This window comes from Pecten maximus, chromosome 13 (genome assembly GCF_902652985.1).
Source record: "Pecten maximus chromosome 13, xPecMax1.1, whole genome shotgun sequence".
Classification (NCBI taxonomy): domain Eukaryota; kingdom Metazoa; phylum Mollusca; class Bivalvia; order Pectinida; family Pectinidae; genus Pecten; species Pecten maximus.
The window spans coordinates 7,325,522-7,353,273 of record NC_047027.1 but is presented as its reverse complement, the minus strand read 5'-3'; the positions used below and the strand labels follow the sequence as shown (position 1 = coordinate 7,353,273).

General features: G+C 37.6%; 1 protein-coding gene across 2 annotated transcripts in view; it reads left to right on the top strand.

The window, feature by feature from the left end:
* Positions 1 to 27,752, top strand: part of LOC117341465 (E3 ubiquitin-protein ligase TRIM71-like) — a 42,108-nt gene that overhangs the window by 7,456 nt on the left and 6,900 nt on the right. Inside the window, exon 1 of one of the 2 annotated variants that reach the window (XM_033903323.1) lies at positions 24,375 to 24,483. The exons of the other annotated variant lie outside the window; for it this stretch is intronic. The gene's annotated coding sequence lies outside the window, so the exon portion shown is untranslated. Of the gene's footprint in view, positions 1 to 24,374; positions 24,484 to 27,752 lie in introns of those variants that run through there. 2 annotated transcript variants of the gene reach the window in all.

Here is a 27,752-nt window from a genome sequence, read left to right as displayed (position 1 = left end):
CATCAAATAAATAACAACATAACATTCCACAACAATATTATTATGATATCCATAACTTACGGCAATAGACAGCGGCCGTCTGTACTTGGTTACATAAACGATTCTGAATGCTTCCTCTTGTCTCCTCCCGCTTTCTGCGATATCAGGTATTGGAAATCATTGTAAAAAATGTGCGTTCTAACGAAATGGTATTGCGTAGAAAAATCCTTGCGATCCACAACAATTTATTTCATTAAAACGCACATTAGGCCTAATACTTTTTCGCCTCCAGCTGTCGAAGCTTTCTCTGGCGTTTCTGATCTGCATATAACGGACATTTGTTAACCATGTCTCTGTAAACACCAATTGAAACATCAGAAATACATTTATAAACAAGTTTGTTTTGTTGTGAATTAAATAATACAATCCTATGTATACATGCGATTTAATATTCATTTAATTCATTAATAAAGAAATCCTTTGGAAAATGACGATGCTCTTTTATATGATATCGATTAAGACGTTTAATGGATGAATTGTTATGTGAGGTTTCTTTTTAGCTCGTCTAACTGGGACCTGATATCGTAGTATGTCTGGTGTATAACGTACCTGTACAGTTATCCCTATCGACGTAGTATGTCTGGTGTATCGTACCTGTACAGTTATCCCTATCGACGTAGTATGTCTGATGTATAACGTACCTGTACAGTTATCCCTATCGACGTAGTATGTCTGATGTATAACGTATAGTGTACCTGTACAGTTATCCCTATCGACGTAGTATGTCTGGTGTATAACGTACCTGTACAGTTATCCGTATCGACAGAGAGTTCATTGTGTTATGACTGGGATATCGTGGCTACTAATAGGAGACTCGATACAATATATTTATTATCATACAGGTACATTTAATGCGAGTGGTTGCTAGGTAACTGATCTTGTTTAATTATCAGAGATTCATTATTAGATCCGTATCTGTAAGCTGATTAACTTCCGGTTTTCAGGGTATTGTGAACTCTTTAATCCAATCAGTCATTAACACTGTATTTGAATCCGTGTAATACGCCATTCTGATGGAATAAACATTTGACCGCGTGACGTCACGTTGATGTAAATCTACAATCAGTGTGATTCTGTGTAATGAACAAAATAAGGTCATGCTTACGTGACGCATTTTAACGACAATGTCAATTTCGAGTTACGAAGTCGGACACTGGCTTTTCAAATAGATGATGAAACAATTGAATAAAATATGACATTTACATAGTGACGTAATCATAAGTTCAACCATAACGTTAATTACAGATAATAGAACAAATGTACGAGTTCACTTTATCATGTCAGACTGCATTATATCCTTACTCTACGACTAAAAATTGGTAAGAAAAATAATCTACCGCGATTTCACCCCTAAACCCAAATGACAGCGTTTCTCACGATACAAATATCCTGTGACGGTAGAGAAGTAACTCTCTCCGATATCAATCAAGTTACCATTTACAGCCAGTTGCACCGAAAACCCCCGATTGTTATCAGCGCGTATGAATACAAACACGTGACCAGGGTTTGGCCGGAAGACAATACCCATTGACAAATAATGCATATGTATATATAATTAACTGTGGGTCTGTTGTAAATAGGTCAGGCGTGTAATTGGTCAATGGTGCTAACAATAGATACTTTACGTTCTACATTATAATTAGATTGTTATATTATATACATGTACATAGTCCTTTACGTGGTCCTATTTTAAAACTTAATTAATAACCGTGTAAACAAGTTCATATCTTTGTTTATAAGTTTTTTTTAAAAGACTTATAATTTGTCCTCCTGGTTGATACACTGTATGATGTGTGATATATTTCTCTGTACATCAATTTTTTGTAAAAGTTAGTAAACAGATAAAGTTAAAAATTGGATCACTTTTAACTACTCGATATAACATGTTACATGTATATTGTCTATAGTGTACACGCTATATGGACACGTATAGAACAAATGTAAGTACCGGGATATCTAGATATATACGTCTAAGTTTACACTTCGTGAGCATTCCGCTTCATGGTATAAACTACCTTATAATGAGAAAATTTGAAATCAGATTCAGTAGCAATCCCTTAATTTCGTTTTTTTTCTATATTAAAGTTAAATTCTTAAAATTGGCCGAAAAACTCTAAAACAAGGTTTCCTACCAACTGACCAATACAATTTTGGCCAGGTTTCCTACCAACTGACCAATACAATTTTGGCCAGGTTACCTATATCAAATGTTTCTACCTGATGATGTAAAATATGGGATTTATATGAACTATCAACATCTGATTTTTTTCCAGTATGATATGCACCATGAAACATACAATTTTGTTTAAAGTTTTGACTTAGGCAATCAAAAATAACATCATGAAACGTGAAGTCATGTATGATTGTTTCGCGTTCTCATGTTTATATTGTATTCAATTGTTCCAGTGTGTATTTGTTGACACCTGGAATGTTGACTTCCGTGAATCGATATCGGAAATCAATACCGGATAGTGATCGATATTGTTGTAATTGACTGACGACCTCGCGTCGTAATCTCGATAATGGTGTACAACGACTTATGTATTGTAGATAACACTGCTCTATTGTACATACTAGTATTTACATGTCTGTTCTGTATAGTATACAAAACCGACACGGCATTCCTACATGTTTTGTATAGTATACGGAATGGTAAAGTATTTATCCGGACGATGACACAGATAAACAGGTTTGTAGTGTGTAAAACGGTACAGTATGAATTCCGGACTGTGACACAGATCTACATCCACCCACGTGAACAGGTGCCCCGGAATATATTTATTGTGTCGTAGAACAATGTAATGTATTGTTTCGTAAATTCATCGCATACCAATGACATGAAATTCATAAACCAAAGAGAAAAAACTTACATAGAAATTTGAAACGTTAAAGCATGAGTTGTCTTGTATTCTAGTCCCTGAACATCGCATGGCTTTGTTACAAATAACATAATAAATAAATAAATAAATAAATAAATAAATAAATCAATAAATAAATAAATCAATAAATAAATGGTTATCAAAGTTTTTGTATATTGGCAGACACTACAGTGAGTTCTGAACTTGTATAGTATTCGACTGAGCTTGGTTATTGAACCAACCTACAAAGACAGCCTGTCTATAACGGGTGCCATTGTTTGGGTTACGGTATGAAAATGTAGACCTAAGTTGTACGTGAGTGAAAAGCCTTTTAGTGAGAGTTGTATTGTAATACAATAGTACTGTTAGCATTACTCTCGGTAAATTTACCTCTGATGTCAGGAATTAAGGAGAAGTACGTAATGTTAAGGTATTTATATAAATCTACTTAAATCGCAATCGTAAAGTAGATTAAACATTTTTTATATAAATCTCTATGATTTACATCACATTTAACACTTTATGTACTGATTGAACAGTGTAATACTTGAAAGGATTTGTTTAACGATAATAAATTGTAATATTTCACGTGGTAGACGTCACGTGATCATAATGCTTAATTGCAATCCATCGAAATATTACATTAGGTCATTACCGAACATAGATCTTAATTCGTAATGTTATGATTATAGTAGTTAAAAAGTGATTGGCCACTCGCCTGATTTAACCACAATACATAAAAATACCGCTAGATATTGACACCACGAATCAATGACCAAGAATGACCAAAATAAATCGTAGTGATTTTTTTTTTTTTTTTTTTTGAAAATTTTCTATCAATCTAAACTCCGAGATCAATGGGTCCTGATCGGCAATGAAATCAAAGATAAATATCGACAGTATGGTTTTATTTAAACAGAGCCTACGGTTGGTTTTGAGAAAATACCGCGAACAACGACAATAAAACATAACGATAGTTATTATTGTCTGTGGTTACCATGGTAACAAGGCTGGTGGTGATATAATTGAGGACCCTCCGACCTCGTAAGCTTCCGTCAGTAAAGCCCCTCATTTGTAGAATCGTCCCGACCCCCCAAGGTACCCGATGTTACACCAGCTTTCCCCGGTAAAGAGCCTCATTTGTAGTCCCGGCCCTATCCGCAGGGGAACAGCTCCGTTTTGTAATCGATGAAATCTTTCTTTATGGCCGAATAATCTTTTCTACCTCGGGTATACTACTCGAAGTAGCGGCGTTACCATTGGTCAATAAGATTGATGACGCTCTTTGGATGTAAATGGAAAGCGACTTCCAAATGTCATAACATTCAAAGAGCATTATCCAAATACAATTGGTCACGTGACTATCGGAAATACCAGCCATTCGAACATTTGTCAGCTTAACACCATGCGCAAAGAATATATTTAAGCTTGCTTAATTTCAAATATTGTTCAAAATTTAACAAAAGATAAGATTGTTTTAAAGAAAAAAGTAATTTTCGAAATGAGGAAGGAAATCCTCATTTTACTTTTGCAGATTTCTGAAGATAAAAGTTTCTAAAGCTGTGCTGCCACCTCTTTGAAAACTGGTATTGCATTCCATTTAGCGGACGTTGCGATTTTGCTAACTTGGAACTAAATGGAACAACGTCTGAGTCAAAGACTCACTGGTCGCCATTTTGGATCAAATATTGTACCCCCAACCGAAACGAAAGTGACAAACCTGCACATTTCGGCAGTTTAGCCCTTTAGTGATATTTTTTTTAGATATTTTGAACCGTTTTAATCGAAACATTCCGTGAAATGGGAGGCACCCTGTGTCATTATATCTGTGTAAATACATGTATCATGTATGACCGCCATTTGTAATCAGCCTCGGCCTCGAGTGACAACAGAACGGCATTATAACTGTGATTCTTATTTATGGGTACGTAATGGATTGGAACTACATGTGATTAAGCCCTACTTCTTCAGGCAATCTGCCGCAGACCACGCAGCGCACCATATCCATGAATAACATTATTTCGTAGATAAAAACAGCTTCAAAAGAGTGTTAGTGTTGCATCGTGCATCCATCCTGTAGACTGGCCTGCTCTCTCTAGAATGTTAAAATTATAAATAAAATTGAACTGTATGATTTTGGTTTCAAGACAGGGGGAGATAATCCAGTATTAAAATTTAAATAAGCAATTCTTAACAAAACAACTAAGGACCTAGTCATCCTCCTACAGTTTGGTATTGGTTACAATGTATGTATAGCGATGCGATGATCAATCTGAGACACAATGGCTGCCAAGTTCTAGATATAAACACCTTTGTTTAAACACCAAATATACTATCGAAATGGGATACACACGTGTCGCCGCTCTAGGCAGACAGCAGAAATGAAAGCATTGTTAGATAACAACTGACGTCAACAGCTTTGGAAAGACCATTGGATCTACTTTTGGATTTCCATTCATTGGTATACGCGCCATCTACCAATGGCCGATATCGTACTTCCGGTTCATACCTCACTAAGGTATCTCTGGTCAATACCATGGGATAGGTGAAGGTCGTGTACATGTATATCTAAAAGGTGCATGAGAAGGCGCAGGAATAAAGCACAATTGATTGGACTTTTACAACAGGCCGTTGTTGATCTCCAACTCTTTCTTACTTGAACATCGCCCCCTTTGCATATCATTATAACTAGTTAACGATTGTCCTGATTCCCAATACCGTATTCATATGATGGTTGGACTTAAAAAAAAAAAAAAACACGATTCTTCATTTAATATTAACATAACGGGTTAAGCAGTTTCTAAATTTACGACAGGCAGCCGTATTACTAATGATAGACCAGGTGTTAAGCTGGGGAGATGGGGTAATCAAACTGTTTCTATACTACAGACTCCGAGCTCGGACATTAAAGCCTTCCAATCAGTTCTTTATAGACCATAAAACATCACTATAGTACCAGTTTTATTACCACATACATTGTTCAGTACAGAGACTGTGAATAATATAATCCATCAGTTCACAATCACAATAGAGGTGGAACCCCACAGACCACAATCTCTGTAGAAATTTAACCCCACAGACCACAATCTCTGTAGAGGTGGAACCCACAGACCACAATCTCTGTAGAGGTGGAACCCCACAGACCACAATCTCTGTAGAGGTGGAACCCCACAGTCCACAATCTCTGTAGAGGTGGAACCCACAGACCACAATCTCTGTAGAAGTGGAATCCCACAGACCACAATCTCTGTAGAGGTGGAACCCACAGACCACAATCTCTGTAGAGGTGGAACCCACAGACCACAATCTCTGTAGAAGTGGAATCCCACAGACCACAATCTCTGTAGAGGTGGAACCCCACAGACCACAATCTCTGTAGAAGTGGAATCCCACAGACCACAATCTCTGTAGAGGTGGAACCCCACAGACCACAATCTCTGTAGAAATTTAACCCCACAGACCACAATCTCTGTAGAAGTGGAATCCCACAGACCACAATCTCTGTAGAAGTGGAATCCCACAGACCACAATCTCTGTAGAAGTGGAATCCCACAGACCACAATCTCTGTAGAGGTGGAACCCCACAGACCACAATCTCTGTAGAAATTTAACCCCACAGACCACAATCTCTGTAGAGGTGGAACCCCACAGACCACAATCTCTGTAGAGGTGGAACCCACAGACCACAATCTCTGTAGAGGTGGAACCCCACAGACCACAATCTCTGTAGAAGTGGAATCCCACAGACCACAATCTCTGTAGAAGTGGAATCCCACAGACCACAATCTCTGTAGAAGTGGAATCCCACAGACCACAATCTCTGTAGAAATTTAACCCCACAGACCACAATCTCTGTAGAAGTGGAATCCCACAGACCACAATCTCTGTAGAAGTGGAATCCCACAGACCACAATCTCTGTAGAGGTGGAACCCCACAGACCACAATCTCTGTAGAGGTGGAACCCCACAGTCCACAATCTCTGTAGAGGTGGAACCCACAGACCACAATCTCTGTAGAAGTGGAATCCCACAGACCACAATCTCTGTAGAGGTGGAACCCACAGACCACAATCTCTGTAGAGGTGGAACCCACAGACCACAATCTCTGTAGAAGTGGAATCCCACAGACCACAATCTCTGTAGAGGTGGAACCCCACAGACCACAATCTCTGTAGAAGTGGAATCCCACAGACCACAATCTCTGTAGAGGTGGAACCCCACAGACCACAATCTCTGTAGAAATTTAACCCCACAGACCACAATCTCTGTAGAAGTGGAATCCCACAGACCACAATCTCTGTAGAAGTGGAATCCCACAGACCACAATCTCTGTAGAAGTGGAATCCCACAGACCACAATCTCTGTAGAGGTGGAACCCCACAGACCACAATCTCTGTAGAAATTTAACCCCACAGACCACAATCTCTGTAGAGGTGGAACCCCACAGACCACAATCTCTGTAGAGGTGGAACCCACAGACCACAATCTCTGTAGAGGTGGAACCCCACAGACCACAATCTCTGTAGAAGTGGAATCCCACAGACCACAATCTCTGTAGAAGTGGAATCCCACAGACCACAATCTCTGTAGAAGTGGAATCCCACAGACCACAATCTCTGTAGAAATTTAACCCCACAGACCACAATCTCTGTAGAAGTGGAATCCCACAGACCACAATCTCTGTAGAAGTGGAATCCCACATACCACAATCTCTGTAGAGATCATTTGTTTATCATGTGGACAGTAATTCGGATTTCAGATTGTTTTTTTCCGGGTAGAAATTAATTTCGTTGATGGCGTATAATTTTTATTTAACTGGTTCAGAAGACCGATATATTTTGGTCTTGAAGAAAACATCATTTTTGTTGCATGTTTTCCCCTACGACTGTCGGTACGTGTATTATTCTTCTGTCTTGTATTCGAATTCTAGACTGGTCCTCAGAATTACATTTCCGGAAATAGTTGAAATTGCTGGACAGATAAAGGTCCATATCTAAACACATGCTGTCATACTTTTCAGACAGAACTGTTCAGCACATTTTTTGTGCATTAAATTAATTCTCGGTAGATTTTAAACAACTTCTGTGACTGTACGTCTGTTATGGGTACAGTAGCCTGGTATCTATATAACAGATGTAATAAATAAAATCGAGCTTGACGGGAAATCAATATTACAGGTGAGTTATTACCTTTTTCTTTCACCTGTTCGCCAGGTAGGCTAAAGCTTGATTACGCATTGTTATGTTTGACTTGGCACCTGTATTGATTGCATACAATTTTAAAATAATAATAATCGACAAAGATGGGGAAAGCAATCATTTGCCTTGGCAAATATCCTGTATCCGGAAAGTTACGTGTTTTTATTGGTCATTTTTTACGAAAATAAAGCCACCTTCATTTCGTGTAAAGCTAGCCAGACTGTTTCGCATGCCAAGACAATGGAATATATCTTCAGTACTTTACAAACTAGCTGGAAGTAGGCAGACGACAGGAGAATTTATACACGTATTTACAAAGGGATGGCCCTCACATACGTGTAGAATATTACGTACATGTCATAATCAACCCTCAATACGCCGTGTAGGTGGTATACCGTTTACTCTGCAGACCAGGTAAACATTGCACTTTATCAATAATTCTCGACATTCCTGTAGATACATGGAATTGCCTGCCAGTCTGAGGTAGCAATTTTTGTAATGGGAATTTGTTTTTATTTAAATGTCTGTGATTTCTTTATTTCTTCTTTTAACACTTATTAGCATAATTCCTCGTGTTGAAAATGTGTCAATATAATGAGTGTGTCAATGACAAGATGACATCTATTATTTATGCAAACAAACCTCAAGGAACAGTGAACATGAGGCCAGTTATTACATGGGTACGGGTGGGAATTCAGTGGAAGACGTTTTTGGTTTTGTAATTGGTTTCCGAGTCATAGATAAGTTCCTGGGCGAATTTTGTTTTAATATCAACGTCTAGTACAGATAGCCACCACAGCAATATCCACGAACACCTTCTGACCGATAAAGTCCACCAAGAAAAGGTGGTGTCATTTTGTAAAAGTTTGGGGAATCGGGTAAAATTTGCCATGACATGTGGGGTTTTTTGGGGGTTTTTTTTTTTTTTTTTTTTGCATCTGACAAAACATACGCGTGGTGGAGAAATCACGATAGTTCTCCATTATTTCTTTCTGCTAACATTGGTAATGGAAACTATTTGAAGGAATGACTTATCATGGTGACCAAGTCGTGTTGATTGAAAAATGCACCAGCCAGAATAAGGCAGGAGAAGGGTATAAAAGTTGTCGTGATATTTACCGAGACGTCTCCTGTACCAGGCACGTGGAATATTTTATCGCATGCCAAATCTAAATTACACCTTTGTGATGGTCACGGAAATTAAAATTGATTTCTCAACAATAACATCAAAGTCTACAATACAACCAGGTAATGGGTCATGGAAATTAAAACTAATTTCTCAACAATGTCCTCAAAGTCTATTACTGTGTTGTGTATTGTGTCAGGGAAATGGAAATCGGTATTGTATTCCGTCAGAGGTCGGATTAGTAGAAATAGATAGGTTGACTTTTATTAGGATTAAATTATACTTAACACGTCATGATAACGCATTCTTCTTTTTTTAAATCTACTTAAAAAAATATTTACACTCGCACTGATTAAATTAAGTCATTTAAATAAACACTTACCGTCATATTATGCTTCAGATAATGAGCTGTCAGCATTTTTCAGTATGATTTGCCATCCGAATTTAAGTCTATTATAATTCAATTAAAGTTGTGTTTAAAGGACTATTTTTTCCAAGTTATCGTGTATACAGGTACCAACAGTACTTACTTAGTATCACACAACTTATGTACGATTACTTATAAGTGGATATAACTACAACACGAACTGCATTGTATGTTTGACTGATATTTATTCTGAATAATTATGAATAATTAGGTAATACTAAACTTTACAGAGTTGTTCGCCACGCAATTATTACGGAGGTATAGAAGGAAACTTACTACATCTACTCAAATTTAACTATCATCGTTCTGGGCATGATAATGTGACCCTAATCACCTTATCCATTCTTATTTTCAATTTAGTGTCTTCTTCTTCTTCTTCTTCTTCTTCTTCTTCTTCTTCTTCATGTAATATATCTAGTTTGTACTTTAATAACACGTAACACTTTCCCTACATACCTATCAAGTAGTCTAGCGGAATTAACAACAGTCTGAATAGCGAACACATTTCGTGTTCAAACTCGAAACAACACTTAACCTTGACATCCGGTAATTGAAAATTCATTTTCGCTGACGGAGTTTAGATTTCTTGAATTAACAACTTTTAGTGTCGCCATATAGATGTCATTACGACAGCTGATGTATATATACATGTATTTTAGGGAGATTGACAGAAGTCATTCTTCAGTAAGTACCAAGAAACGTGTATACAGTAGCGTGACCTACAATATATCTTATGTAGATAACATGATTTACCCCGATGTAAGGAGTTTATAGTTAGGTTGATCACAGGGACCTGAGAGTTTGTAAAAGTCTACACGTATCTGTTCCTTCCCTAGAGTATATAGCCAGCCCATGCCTAGCCAATATCTAGGTTCCGTGAAGTCGGTCTTTCCCAGGTCAATGACTACTAAAGATGACTAATATGGCAAACTTATCGGCGAGGCGGTAATCATGACCGCCTTTCCTCCCAACACACAACTGGTTGATGACGAAGGTTGGTACCCCTTATAGACATGTACAATACTGATACATAGATGGCGCCACTACGGATGTCGCATTATCATACGTGGATTTACATGAAATTGCCTTTTCTGATGGGCTGTATAAACATCCCAATAAATACCGGTAACACTTATAAATATTCCTTTTATTTCATTTCGTTTCATTTATTTTCAATTTCATCTTAGCACAAAACATTTTCGTTTGTTAAATATTTCTTATCTCTGCATCTCAAATTGTGACACCGGATCCGGATATAGATGGCGCCACAGAGGGATGTCGCGATTATACATGTACTTGGAATTTACCATCAGTCGTTTTATAAATATTGATCTGAATATTTATAAACAAGTCGTGTGTCTCTTTGTCGGTTACCATGTTTTACAAATCAATATGGATTTACATAAATAGGAATATCATGTTATTTCTAAGGTAGGATGACATCTATCTGTACAAGACAATAAAAACTTGAAGATATGAGACTAGTGTTGTAAGGTACATGGACCGGGTACATTCGAGTATCACACAACCAGTAAGCCAGCTTAGCTAATGCTAAACCTAGCTCACATATTTCTCGACCACAGGGACCTGAGAATTAGTTACAGTCTACATGTATTTTGACCTTCCCTAGTGTATGTAGCACATTTTGATAATTTCTGTTTGTGGTGGTGGTGGGGTGGGGTGGGGTGGGGGGGGTGGGGGGGGGGTGGGGTGATTAAAATTCTGTAAAAATGACATCCTCGGTGTTCACATACACACGGGGTGTAAATTTTACCGAAATTGCATTTGTGCGTTCTCGACCGAAAACACTATACGTACGTATACCCTCGGACCTGGACGTCGATGCGTGTGGTTTCGGGTTCACGGTGAGTAGATAGTATCTCTAGATTTACAGTTAATAACCCGTAGGTGTGTAGCCATTGATTTCTATGACATTTACAGGTAGATTGACAAGTTAATTAACCCTCAATTACCCATATGTCCTAATTATTTCAAAACTATGTGAACATTGGCTTTAATGTATGGTTATCTTCCGTTGAACATAATCAAGAATTTGGATTTTCATTTCAGACAATTATCTCACAAAAGTTATTGTAAAAAGAATTTAATTTAAACGCTTTAGCTTGAAGACAAAAAAGTATACTTTTTTTCAAACGAAAATGTGTTATTTATAAAAAAATGATACCTTATATAGAAATAAAGCTAACATTTAATTAATAAAACAAGGTGACCTAATTTATTTATTTAGATCAACCTTAGATATAACGACTCGACATTGTTTCGGGATTATACTTAAATAATCATGTCAGCGTGCCAACTCCGCGTACATTTCTGCATTTACATTTTTGGAAAGGTTATATCAGAATCACCAGTTCATTTGACGTCGTTCACCTCAATAACTCCCGCCCCCGTCCACCCTGTCACGTGACTCCCGCCCCGTCCACCCTGTCACGTGACTCCCGCCCCCGTCCACCCTGTCACGTGACTCCCGCCCCCGTCCACCCTGTCACGTCACTCCCGCCCCCGTCCACCCTGTCACGTGACTCTCGCCCCGTCCACCCTGTCACGTGACTCTCGCCCCGTCCACCCTGTCACGTGACTCCCGCCCCGTCCACCCTATCACGTCACTCCCGCCCGTCCACACTTTAAGATATTAAGGAAATCTATGGAGTTGTTAATCCGAGGACAATTTGGACAAGAAAGTATTTTGAGTTGGCATTCATAGAAAATATGAATTTCAATCGGCAAAAAAAAATTAAAAGAAATGCATTGACTTACATATCAGCTTTTTAACTCTAAACAATAATTGTGATATGAAATCTGCCTTCAATTGACACAACCTCTAACATCCAAATATAGCTTCCCGCAGGCTATAACCAAGTATAAGATACAGTATTATATGTAGATGTCAAAAATGTTAAACGTTCTAAAACAACAAATAAATTAGATCTATTAAATAATCGTTAATTGGTCCATATAGAGAGTTTTATTTTGTTTTATCATTCGTGTACAATATATAATCATGTATTGCTTTTAGTTGCCGAAACCGGAAGTCACTAGACAGACATGCGTAAAGACATTGTTCTATTCAGTCATAAAATTGGTCAATGGAAATATTGTCATAATTCATCTCTATTGCACACGCCGGGACATTCAGAACAGAGGCTCTGTCAGTTACAGTTAAGCGATGGCGTGAAACACAACGGAAGTCGGTTCACCTGGCCGTCACATTGATCGAAACAACACTGAACTCCTTGTTTAAAATAAATCGCTAATTTCATGGTTTGACAAGTCCGTCGATTTTATCCAGGAGAGTGAGTTTCGATGTTCAATTAATGTTTCAATACACCAGACCGCTGCCGCGTGTTTCCGTCCAGACATGAGCTGCAAGGTGACCTTTGGTTGACCTTGTCGAGACTTGTCGTAAAGGTACATGTTTGTGTTAAATATTCATGGCTGTACGATAATGGTGTATAGTTCTGATGTGTATTTGGTGCATTCTGACCCGCCCATCAACACAACGATGATAAAAACTCTCTTTAATATATGCTTAAACATGTAAAAAGAGAAAACTCTACATTCCTCAAAGTTTCCCTTTTTTATGTTTAAAATCCAGGGGTTACTGAATTAAAATCTTACACATTTTGAAACAAAACCGAAATATATTTCCGTTATTTTCTCTATATGTCATTTTTGTCTCCCGTTTTTAGGGATCCCTTCCCACGCATGTACCCCTCTCGGCCCCTATAACCCTCCTGGCCCCTGTACCCCTCCTGGCCCCTGTATCCCCCCTGGCCCCTGTAACCCTCCTGGCCCCTGTACCCCTCCTGGCCCCTGTACTCCTCCTGGCCCCTGTACCCCTCCTGGCCCCTGTACCCCTCCTGGCCTATGTAACCCTCCTGACCCCTGTTACCCTCCTGCCCCCTGTAACCCTCCTGGCCCCTGTAACCCTCCTGGCCCCTGTACCCTTCCTGGCCCCTGTAACCCTCCTGGCCCCTGTTACCCTCCTGCCCCCTGTACCCCTCCTGGCCCCTGTAACCCCCCTTGCCCCTCTTACCGGTACCTCCTGATCCATAACGATCGCACAAATGAGTCACTTCCACATGTACACACAGTATTCAACTGTGGACATTTTCCTATAGAAGTGAAACTTCAATACAAAATGCTTCAGACCATGGCAGGTTTGTTCAACACCACTTCCGGTAACTATTGTGACGTCAGTTCCGGTATTTTGTTACAATAACATATTTATATAAACAATGCTCTTTGTTGACGTAATATCTGTAAATGCCACAATAACAATTGATGTCTTTTATTTCAAACCAGACAAATAGCCAACAGGAAAGTGATCCGATCGACTTGTACGGAACGTGTTGAAACACCCATGTATTATGTAAATGTTGGCTTGATACCTTAACTTATCATAACGTATAGACTGTTTGGAATCCATGCATTGTACAATAGCACCTGTTAAAGGGACTGAAGCTCTACGCCATACTCACAACTGTGTCCATTTAACAATATGTTGTTTGGTAGGCCATATACATCTTTGTCAATTTGAAAATATATTGTTTGTTTTGACCGTTTAAGTCTTGCCGACACAATAAGATATTTGAGGAGTGTGGCTACCAGAATAGAGCTCATTCAAAGACTATTTTACAAAGACCATTTCATTGAAATTTCCTGTTGTAGGCACATTGTTTAAAAATGGAACTATTCGGTTAAAAATCGATTATTTTACCGTAATACATGTAATGAACAAGATGGAGGGGAACGATAAAGAAATATGGCCTAGTCCTATGGTACTAATATTGACAAGGAGATACACTGACTGACACCTAGGTGTAGGAATGACAAAAACACTATCATGACATTAAAACACAGGCACTAAGCTTAAAAGTGGGACCAACATTGGCGAGCCTCGTCTAGGTACAGTTGGAATTGAAAAATACATCAAAAGTTAAAACAAAGGTGTAGAATATCCTGATCGAGGGAGCTCTGTAATTGCCAATACCTGGTATCAAATCACATGACTTAATCTCAAATAAAATTTTAACCTGCTGGTAATCATCTTGGACAACCATCCTTGGTCAACTGTTACCTGGCTAGTTCAGGTAAAGTTCCTTACTTTGGCTACCGGCGGGACATTCGTGTCCATACGACATGTACATACAAAAAAATGTAGGCCTACCGGTCAGTCCAATTAATTGTTCCTATCAACACAATTATATTTGAAATGAAATTTAAACAGTTCACTTACATGTACGTACAGGAATGTCACTTAAGTGTTAATTAGGTCTGACAGGATTACCGACATGAACGGGTATTTTTTAACCATTAGATCCACTTCACAGAATGCTAATAATACATTATTTTGTACCTAGACCCTAGAGGCGACCCATGGTAGACACAACTAAATCCTACACGAAATCGTGTCATAGTCGATATCTTAATAGTCAGTCGGCAGTGATGTTTTCATTTAAAAAAAAAAGACAGATAACGCTCTGTCCATTTGGAAAATGAGTAATAATCCCTGTTACAATTATATTAACTGTAGAGCTGATACTGCTGGCATACCGGGGGAAAAAAACTAAAAAAAAAAACCCAGAAAAATGCTAGAATACGTTACCGGGGTAACCAGGAATTTGGACCTCAATATAGGTACCACGTGACACGAAGACCTGATGTGATTGGACGGGTAAAATTATTGCAGCCTTCCCTCTGGGAAACCGCTAGTAAGACAACGAGAATGTATTAATTAAAAACTTTAGATTGTATTAGCGCTGTGTTTACCTTTAGGCACAGACTAGGGTCAACAGCTAATCCCGTAATGTCAACAGGTGTCAAATTGAAGAATGCATTTTGTATTTTGATTACAATTTTGTCATTTCCAATCAACTTTTATCGTGTTCAATAGACGTAGTTGATATTAGGCGAATAAGGCCAGGATTATGGGATTATATAAATTGCCTGCGATACTCCGTCATAATATAACCTATTAGGGAATGGAGGTCCTGTAATGTATTATATAGGAACTGTTTTAGTACTCCGTTATAACAGATCTGTCAGGTAATGGAGGTCCTGTACATGTATTATATAGGAACTGTTTTAGTACTCCGTTATAACAGATCTGTCAGGTAATGGAGGTCCTGTACATGTATTATATAGGAGCTGTTTTAGTACTCCGTTATAACAGATCTGTGAGGTAATGGAGGTCCTGTAATGTATTATATAGGAACTGTTTTAGTACTCCGTTATAACAGATCTGTGAGGTAATGGAGGTCCTGTAATGTATTATAAAGGAACTGTTTTAGTACTCCGTTATAACAGATCTGTCAGGTAATGGAGGTCCTGTACATGTATTATATAGGAACTGTTTTAGTATTCCGTTATAACAGATCTGTGAGGTAATGGAGGTCCGGTACATGTATTATATAGGAGCTGTTTTAGTACTCCGTTATAACAGATCTGTCAGGTAATGGAGGTCCTGTACATGTATTATATAGGGACTGTTTTAGTACTCCGTTATAACAGATCTGTCAGGTAATGGAGGTCCGGTACATGTATTATATAGGAACTGTTTTAGTGTTCCGTTATAACAGATCTGTCAGGTAATGGAGGTCCTGTACATGTATTATATAGGAACTGTTTTAGTATTCCGTTATAACAGATCTGTCAGGTAATGGAGGTCCGGTACATGTATTATATAGGAACTGTTTTAGTATTCCGTTATAACAGATCTGTCAGGTAATGGAGGTCCTGTAATGTATTATATAGGAACTGTTTTAGTATTCCGTTATAACAGATCTGTCAGGTAATGGAGGTCCTGTACATGTATTATATAGGAACTGTTTTAGTATTCCGTTATAACAGATCTGTCAGGTAATGGAGGTCCTGTACATGTATTATATAGGAACTGTTTTAGTACTCCGTTATAACAGATCTGTCAGGTAATGGAGGTCCTGTACATGTATTATATAGGAACTGTTTTAGTATTCCGTTATAACAGATCTGTCAGGTAATGGAGGTCCGGTACATGTATTATATAGGAACTGTTTTAGTATTCCGTTATAATAGATCTGTCAGGTAATGGAGGTCCTGTACATGTATTATATAGGAACTGTTTTAGTATTCCGTTATAACAGATCTGTCAGGTAATGGAGGTCCTGTACATGTATTATATAGGAACTGTTTTAGTATTCCGTTATAACAGATCTGTCAGGTAATGGAGGTCCTGTAATGTATTATATAGGAACTGTTTTAGTATTCCGTTATAACAGATCTGTCAGGTAATGGAGGTCCGGTACATGTATTATATAGGAACTGTTTTAGTATTCCGTTATAACAGATCTGTCAGGTAATGGAGGTCCTGTACATGTATTATATAGGAACTGTTTTAGTATTCCGTTATAACAGATCTGTCAGGTAATGGAGGTCCTGTAATGTATTATATAGGAACTGTTTTAGTACTCCGTTATAACAGATCTGTCAGGTAATGGAGGTCCGGTACATGTATTATATAGGAACTGTTTTAGTATTCCGTTATAACAGATCTATCAGGTAATGGAGGTCCGGTACATGTATTATATAGGAACTGTTTTAGTATTCCGTTATAACAGATCTGTCAGGTAATGGGGGTCCTGTACATGTATTATATAGGAACTGTTTTAGTATTCCGTTATAACAGATCTGTCAGGTAATGGAGGTCCTGTACATGTATTATATAGGAACTGTTTTAGTATTCCGTTATAACAGATCTGTCAGGTAATGGAGGTCCTGTACATGTATTATATAGGAACTGTTTTAGTATTCCGTTATAACACATCTGTCAGGTAATGGAGGTCCTGTACATGTATTATATAGGAACTGTTTTAGTATTCCGTTATAACAGATCTGTCAGGTAATGGAGGTCCTGTACATGTATTATATAGGGACTGTTTTAGTATTCCGTTATAACAGATCTGTCAGGTAATGGAGGTCCTGTAATGTATTATATAGGAACTGTTTTAGTATTCCGTTATAACAGATCTGTCAGGTAATGGAGGTCCTGTACATGTATTATATAGGGACTGTTTTAGTATTCCGTTATAACAGATCAGTCAGGTAATGGAGGTCCTGTACATGTATTATATAGGAACTGTTTTAGTATTCCGTTATAACAGATCTGTCAGGTAATGGAGGTCCTGTAATGTATTATATAGGAACTGTTTTAGTACTCCGTTATAACAGATCTGTCAGGTAATGGAGGTCCTGTACATGTATTATATAGGAGCTGTTTTAGTATTCCGTTATAACAGATCTGTCAGGTAATGGAGGTCCGGTACATGTATTATATAGGAACTGTTTTAGTATTCCGTTATAACAGATCTGTGAGGTAATGGAGGTCCGGTACATGTATTATATAGGAGCTGTTTTAGTATTCCGTTATAACAGATCTGTCAGGTAATGGAGGTCCTGTAATGTATTATATAGGAACTGTTTTAGTATTCCGTTATAACAGATCTGTCAGGTAATGGAGGTCCTGTAATGTATTATATAGGAACTGTTTTAGTATTCCGTTATAACAGATCTGTCAGGTAATGGAGGTCCGGTACATGTATTATATAGGAGCTGTTTTAGTATTCCGTTATAACAGATCTGTCAGGTAATGGAGGTCCTGTACATGTATTATATAGGAACTGTTTTAGTATTCCGTTATAACAGATCTGTCAGGTAATGGAGGTCCTGTACATGTATTATATAGGAACTGTTTTAGTACTCCGTTATAATAGATCTGTCAGGTAATGGAGGTCCTGTACATGTATTATATAGGAACTGTTTTAGTATTCCGTTATAACAGATCTGTCAGGTAATGGAGGTCCTGTACATGTATTATATAGGAACTGTTTTAGTATTCCGTTATAACAGATCTGTGAGGTAATGGAGGTCCGGTACATGTATTATATAGGAGCTGTTTTAGTATTCCGTTATAACAGATCTGTCAGGTAATGGAGGTCCTGTAATGTATTATATAGGAACTGTTTTAGTATTCCGTTATAACAGATCTGTCAGGTAATGGAGGTCCTGTAATGTATTATATAGGGACTGTTTTAGTATTCCGTTATAACAGATCTGTCAGGTAATGGAGGTCCGGTACATGTATTATATAGGAACTGTTTTAGTACTCCGTTATAACAGATCTGTCAGGTATTGGAGGTCCTGTACATGTATTATATAGGAACTGTTTTAGTATTCCGTTATAACAGATCTGTCAGGTAATGGAGGTCCGGTACATGTATTATATAGGAACTGTTTTAGTATTCCGTTATAACAGATCTGTCAGGTAATGGAGGTCCTGTACATGTATTTTATAGGAACTGTTTTAGTATTCCGTTATAACAGATCTGTCGGGTAATGGAGGTCCGGTACATGTATTATATAGGAACTGTTTTAGTATTCCGTTATAACAGATCTGTCAGGTAATGGAGGTCCTGTACATGTATTATATAGGAACTGTTTTAGTACTCCGTTATAACAGATCTGTCAGGTAATGGAGGTCCTGTACATGTATTATATAGGAACTGTTTTAGTATTCCGTTATAACAGATCTGTCAGGTAATGGAGGTCCTGTACATGTATTATATAGGAACTGTTTTAGTATTCCGTTATAACAGATCTGTCAGGTAATGGAGGTCCTGTACATGTATTATATAGGAACTGTTTTAGTATTCCGTTATAACAGATCAGTCAGGTAATGGAGGTCCTGTACATGTATTATATAGGAACTGTTTTAGTATTCCGTTATAACAGATCTGTCAGGTAATGGAGGTCCTGTAATGTATTATATAGGAACTGTTTTAGTACTCCGTTATAACAGATCTGTCAGGTAATGGAGGTCCTGTACATGTATTATATAGGAACTGTTTTAGTATTCCGTTATAACAGATCTGTCAGGTAATGGAGGTCCTGTAATGTATTATATAGGAACTGTTTTAGTATTCCGTTATAACTGATCTGTCAGGTAATGGAGGTCCTGTACATGTATTATATAGGAACTGTTTTAGTATTCCGTTATAACAGATCTGTCAGGTAATGGAGGTCCTGTACATGTATTATATAGGAACTGTTTTAGTATTCCGTTATAACAGATCTGTCAGGTAATGGAGGTCCTGTACATGTATTATATAGGAACTGTTTTAGTATCCCGTTATAACAGATCTGTCAGGTAATGGAGGTCCTGTAATGTATTATATAGGAACTGTTTTAGTATTCCGTTATAACAGATCTGTCAGGTAATGGAGGTCCTGTACATGTATTATATAGGAACTGTTTTAGTACTCCGTTATAACAGATCTGTCGGGTAATGGAGGTCCTGTACACACGGGTTGGTGGCACTTAAAAATAGCCGATTGTCCGAGTTACATTATGTATCTACGACATTTCAATGTGGTCACACTATATCGTCTGCAAACCTGTTAACCTGGACAATAAAACGTCTTACAACTCCCACTTGCCCATCACAAACAATCCCAAATAGTTACGATAAAATCCCTCACCGTGTTTTTTCGGGGATTGTCCGGAAAGGCGGTGCGTGTTATGGTGTTATAACACTATTTGCTAAAATATCCACGACTTATATTAACAGTATACCGGAGTGTAGGGTACTTGTAGTTTGTTTTCATTCACTTAGAAGTCAAAAAGACTTGCTCGTATGGTGACAGGTGAAATCACGTGGTCATGTGATCAAATGGTATTACAACCTTATGTATGACATAACTTCCAGTAGCAATGGAAGGATGCAGATTAGACGTACAACAAACACCTGTCAACACTGAATTCAGTAATATGACAGTAGTGAGAGCGACCATGGGCGACCTTGGACGACGACCTCGGATGACCTTCTCCGTTTTCAATGTTAACATACAATGTACCTGTTCCATGAAGACACAATTACTGCACTAACCAGCGGTGTAAACTAGTGTCAATATAAATGTAGACTGTTACACGATACGCGATGTAAAGGAGATAAGTTTTATACTTATACAAAATAAAGCCCTAACGACATAACTTGATATTGTCATACGTAAGCGAACAACGAAAACGAGGCCAGTTACAATTATTACCGTGTTTTACACAAGGCAAGTTAAAGTGATACATTCCTATCAAGTATAACTGTCGATATCAAATAACAACAAATTCATTCCAGTAACTGTTGGATTCGAAATCGTCAACGGTCATGTGTCCAGTACTGTACTTAGACGAAGAAACATAATTCTGTGTGAACTCACTGGCAAAATTCTCTATTTACTTGTGCAATATAAAGTGGTTTTTTTTACCTGCGGTCTCATTGAAACTATCAAGGTTCTCATTATGATCATACGAAAATGCATTGACTTAACTTCTTTTTTATTGCGGGTGTGTGGAACGCCTTGTTTTAATCTCTCTTTCAAAGGTCTGGAAGTAAATCGTTAATATATCTATAATTAAAAGTTTCCACTACTTAGAGTGTGGGGAAATAATTGTCCTTTGGAGGGGGAGATCATTATTTTGTGAATGGGAGATAATTCTGTCCTTTGAAAAGGGAGATAATTGGTCTTTGGGAGGGGAGATAATTGTTTTTGGAAGGGGAGATAATCAACCTTTTGCGGGGGAGATAATCTACCTTTGGAGGGGGAGATAATCTACTTTTGGAAGGGGAGATAATCTACCTTTGGAGGGGGAGATAATCTACCTTTGGAGGGGAGATAATCTACCTTTGGAGGGGGAGATAATCTACCTTTGGGGGGGGAGATAATCTACCTTTGAAGGGGGAGATAATCTACCTTTGGAGGGGGAGATAATCTACCTTTGGAAGGGGAGATAATCTACCTTTGGAGGGGGAGATAACATTAGAAAGGTTGCTATTTTGTAAGGTGGTGGTTAAAATTGACCACACAAAGCTACTCAGATTATAGTTCGACCCACTGTTTAAGAGAAGCCCCAAATCTGTGATATAATCGCTTTAATATGTCACGTCCTGTATATAACACACAAAAACTTCAAGTCGCCTGTTGTTTTCGCTACCAATATGAAACTTTCATTAACAGTCTGTCAAGTCGATACATCTAGGGGTAGGTAGCACGTGAGCACGAGGATAGTGTATCAGTTGATCGATATCAGTGCTGATCTCTCTGTGATATCAGCGACATTTCCAGACACTTACACATTTCTGTCAGTTCTCGGTGTAGTATGATACACCGGGTGCCTGTATTATCAACCGTGGTTACATATTCATTACATGTCTATAAAACATGTATTATTACCGTTGACTGTCTACAAGTCCATATCGCCGGCAAAAAGCAATTTATCTTTGTTGAAATTGGAAGGACGCCAACTAGCGACATGGGAATATATTAGAATATTTATTACCAAAATTTGAACATGTTTATTGAAGAGCTGACTTCATTGCACCCAAACTACATTGTGTCATGCATTGAATGCCGTATTGCCTTTTATATATCTGTACTTTACCGAATAACGGATGATTAGTAGATATTTCAGAAGAAACAATGTCGTATGACAGACAGACTGTGTGCTGCTACTGGATAAGTAGTAGTTGGTAGTATGCTTTAGTGAGGTAGCGATCAAACACGCCTACATCGCAGCCTCCTTTACTACACGCATCTCGGGCCCCTTAAATAACTACATCTGAAGACATGACGTTTAACAATCACTCTGGGAAGGCCGTCCTTAAAAAAGCTATAGCTGATGGTAGGACGATAAACAATATTCAGCTGATGGTAGGACGATAAACAATATTCTGGGGAGGCCGTCCTTAAATAACTATAGCTAATGGTAGGACGATAAACAGTATTCTGGGAAGGCCGTCCTTAAATAACTATAACTTATGGTAGGACGATAAACAATATTCTGGGGAGGCCGTCCTTAAATAACTATAGCTAATGGTAGGACGATAAACAGTATTCTGGGAAGGCCGTCCTTAAATAACTATAACTTATGGTAGGACGATAAACAATATTCTGGGAAGGCCGTCCTTAAATAACTATAACTGATGGTAGGACGATGAACAATATTCTGGGGAGGCCGTCCTTAAATAACTGTATCTGATGGTAGGACGATAAACAGTATTCTGGGGAGGCCGTCCTTAAATAACTATAACTGATGGTAGGACGATAAACAGTATTCTGGGGAGGCCGTCCTTAAATAACTATAACTGATGGTAGGACGATAAACAATATTCTGGAGAGGCCGTCCTTAAATCACTATAACTGATGGTAGGACGATAAACAGTATTCTGGGGAGGCCGTCCTTAAATAACTATAACTGATGGTAGGACGATAAACAATATTCTGGGGAGGCCGTCCTTAAATAACTATAGCTGATGGTAGGACGATAAACAGTATTCTGGGGAGGCCGTCCTTAAATAACTATAACTGATGGTAGGACGATAAACAATATTCTGGGGAGGCCGTCCTTAAATAACTATAACTGATGGTAGGACGATAAACAATATTCTGGAGAGGCCGTCCTTAAATAACTATAACTGATGGTAGGACGATAAACAATATTCCGTGAAGGCCGTCCTTAAATAACTATAACTGATGGTAGGACGATAAACAATATTCTGGGGAGGCCGTCCTTAAATAACTATAACTGATGGTAGGACGATAAACAATATTCTGGGGAGGCCGTCCTTAAATAACTATAACTGATGGTAGGACGATAAACAATATACTGGGGAGGCCGTCCTTAAATAACTATAACTGATGGTAGGACGATAAACAATATTCTGGGAAGGCCGTCCTTAAGTAACTATAACTGATGGTAGGACGATAAACAATATTCTGGGGAGGCCGTCCTTAAATAACTATAACTGATGGTAGGACGATAAACAGTATTCTGGAGAGGCCGTCCTTAAATAACTGTAGCTGATGATAAGCAATACGCCACACTGATCTTTGTGGTTTCCCGATTCCTTTAATGCTGCTTGTTTCTTCATGTCTTTTCGTTAAGGTCTGAATTCGCTTCGAAATGTTTGCTACATGTAGGTCCTATTGCACTGACAATACCTTATCCAACAACCCAGCACCTTATCAATATGTCAGAGTGGAGGCGATTACAAACACAGGAACCAGATACTATACAAATCCGGACAGGTTGGTGTTGTCTTTTAATCTGGCTGATTGACATTCGGGGGATTTTAATGTTCATATCTGTACAATAGTAGATAGGAAATCCTACACCATAGCAGTGTGGGTCACCGACTGGATGTTAACACGGGAAGTCGTACCTCGACACACCTAACGCCTGTCGATTTAAATGTTAATGACCCAGTAAACAAATCGACCAATGTCAAATTATCACATGCTAACCGACATTCCTGATCAATTAGAATAAACTACAAATCAGGTGCATTCATATTTATTTGTTCATGTAATCGATCGATGAACGAATGGTTTTCAACCGAATAACCTTGTATGAATTAAAAAAAAAAAATGCTAATTTATAAACTATTTAGTTTGGTAATTAGCGAAATATGTCAGCATTGTTTGATCTCTTTACTTTTTGAGACTATGAGTTATAAAGGAGAGCCTGACTCAGTGATCAAGCGTTGATACGATCCTGAACTCTTTAAGCGTTGATACGATCCTGACCCCTTGATTAATAAGCGTTGACACGATCCTGATCCTACTGATTATTAATTACTATTGATTAGATACCTACACGACACATGTTGTAGATCGACACACGAACAGACTAGTATCGATTGGTTTATCAAAATGACGGTATGTGATGTACACCCACATATATAGATGTAACTGTATTGACACAATGGAAATGAACCCACACACACATGTAAGTATCTATTCTTTAATTTGAAAGGAAGGGTCCTATTTAAAACGATAATCCAGTTTATTTTTTATAATCGTTAGTCTGATTAAACTATGACTTAACTATCACTGTTACAAACGTCCACTTTTCTGTCCAAATCAAGTAAGTTTCCTTTCCTGATTTAATAAGATTTTATAGCATGTAAAGCAACGGAATTTAATCCCTTTCCTCCTCCTATCCTGGTCAAATGTTACCCGCTTCCTTCTGACTCCAGAGAAAGTATTCTTCATGGTTCACTCAAGTTAGGGAGTTGATACATTGGAATGTATTTATGCTTTTCAACTGATTAAAACATACACATTTTGTACTTCTAAAAGGGAATACCTTTCTGTCACTCAAACCCTATCAGATACACACGAGATATAACGACATACAGAGTTCTCCTTATCACAGATCGCTCTCTTCAGACCGCTGTAGGATCCGTATAAATCAACGATACATTTTAAATACTTTGTATCAGAATGTCGGTTATTGCTTCTAATGGTTTCCAAAAGATACCCAATCGAATTGTGTGACAGGGGTTTATATCACTATTGTACACTGTTTCTGACTTTAGCCTGACAGGTATATACATACAGTTATCACTATATTGTACACTGTTTCTGACTTTAGCCTGACAGGTATATACATACAGTTATCACTATTGTACACTGTTTCTGACTTTAACCTGACAGGTATATACATACAGTTATCACTATATTGTACAGTGTTTCTGACTTTAGCCTGACAGGTATATACATACAGTTATCACTATATTGTACACTGTTTCTGACTTTAGCCTGACAGGTATATACATACAGTTATCACTATATTGTACACTGTTTCTGACTTTAGCCTGACAGGTATATACATACAGTTATCACTATATTGTACACTGTTTCTGACTTTAGCCTGACAGGTATATACATACAGTTATCACTATATTGTACAGTGTTTCTGACTTTAGCCTGACAGGTATATGCATACAGTTATCACTATATTGTACAGTGTTTCTGACTTTAGCCTGACAGGTATATACATACAGTTATCACTATTGTACACTGTTTCTGACTTTAGCCTGACAGGTATATACATACAGTTATCACTATATTGTACAGTGTTTCTGACTTTAGCCTGACAGGTATATACATACAGTTATCACTATATTGTACAGTGTTTCTGACTTTAGCCTGACAGGTATATACATACAGTTATCACTATTGTACACTGTTTCTGACTTTAGCCTGACAGGTATATACATACAGTTATCACTATATTGTACACTGTTTCTGACTTTAGCCTGACAGGTATATACATACAGTTATCATGTATCAATTGTCGATATAACAGTGAGTAGTATCGATCTGTCCGACTACAATGAGACTTTGATAATCATCATTTATTACGGACCTGGTGTGTACAGACATTGCTGACTGAGTGAAGACAGAGACAAACCTGGACCGACAGAATATAGAAATAACTACATGTAATTCTACCCGAACTTTGACGGTAAGTCCACGTACGGTAACATTGGGTATGCATTTATAATAATGATCTATTTTTCTTTTTCTTGTCCTGTCCGGCTCCGTTTTCGGTTAATTTGTGTGATCCTTATAGAAGAAATATTACTGATATTGTCACTGTTGGGTCTTGTTAAATGTTGCTTTTTATTGTTTTTTGTTTATAAATATCTCATCTTACTACACCACACGTAAACGGTGTATTCAGACATACAGACATTGTATCAAGTTATTTATTTGTTTATTTATTTATTTATTTGTTTGTTTATTTATTTATTTATTTATTTATTTATTTATTATCTATTCACGGCTTATAAAGCCGATGATAAATGTATTATTTATGTGCGTACATACCATTTAAAGAGGTTTAATGATAAAGCAAGATTTATGTATATTTCGATTATAAATCTAAGATATGAAAAATAATGGAATTGAAAAGGAAACCTTGACTCGAGCGAGGTCAAAGAAAATGAGGACAAATACGTTAAGCTTGATTATCGACTACTGCCTACATTTACAGAATATTTTATAGAATATTGTTCAGGAAAACAAGACACACAATAAAGGCTGCAGTATTAAAATAATATTGGGTCTGACACACCCGACTACTGGCGAGTCGACACACGTTATACCCGATAGCGATCCGAGAACACGAGAAAGTCAATAACTTCACTCAATAGAATTACATTAAAATTTCATGAAAGTAAAATTTTCTGACTCGATGATTTTCATCAATGTTAATAAGTAACACGAGTTTAAAGCCCGAGCTACCGATACGCTGATACCGTGGTGCTGTCTCACGTGGCATTCATACCAGAATGAATACATGTATATATAGCTAAGGAAAGGTAAGGAATATCAATATGATATCCTCCTTATTTGTAAACAAATATCACTTGTAAACAAGTTCAACTCTTTTACGATATCATTAATAAAACGAATTAAACGTGGACAGAGGTAACACCTATATAAACGAAACTTGAACATTTCTCCGTTTCTGCTAGTCAGCTATGTAACCGTATAAATAAAAATGTTAAAAACATAATTCTGCACACACAAAAAAATCTCGTGTCTCGTCTGTTAAAAATATGACAGCTGATATATGCAAATATGCAATTCCGCCAACATTTACCCAATTTATCGCCGTAATTTCGGATTTAAGTGTGTGCTACATGTAATTTGTAGGGCGCATGTTCGGTGAATACAATCTATGTACGTCCCTGATACAATGTACTTGACATATTAAAATGTTTTATTTGACCTATAAGACCCAGATATACAGGTGCGTGTAAACAATATACCCATGTACATACTGTATTTACCTGTATAAGTATCTACGTTATATCAACATTACCCAATTAACATACCTGAGTATTTAAAGAGACATGTCGCCGACAGATGTATACACGTCCAGGTCAACATCGTGTTCAGGTACAATATCTCTACATAAACAATATATTATACAGGAACAATATCTCTACATAAACAATATATTATACAGGAACAATATCTCTACATAAACAATATATTATACAGGAACAATATCTCTACATAAACAATATATTATACAGGAACAATATCTCTGCATAAACAATATATTATACAGGAACAATATCTCTACATAAACAATATATTATACAGGAACAATATCTCTACATAAACAATATATTATACAGGAACAATACCTCTACATAAACAATATATTATACAGGAACAATATCTCTACATAAACAA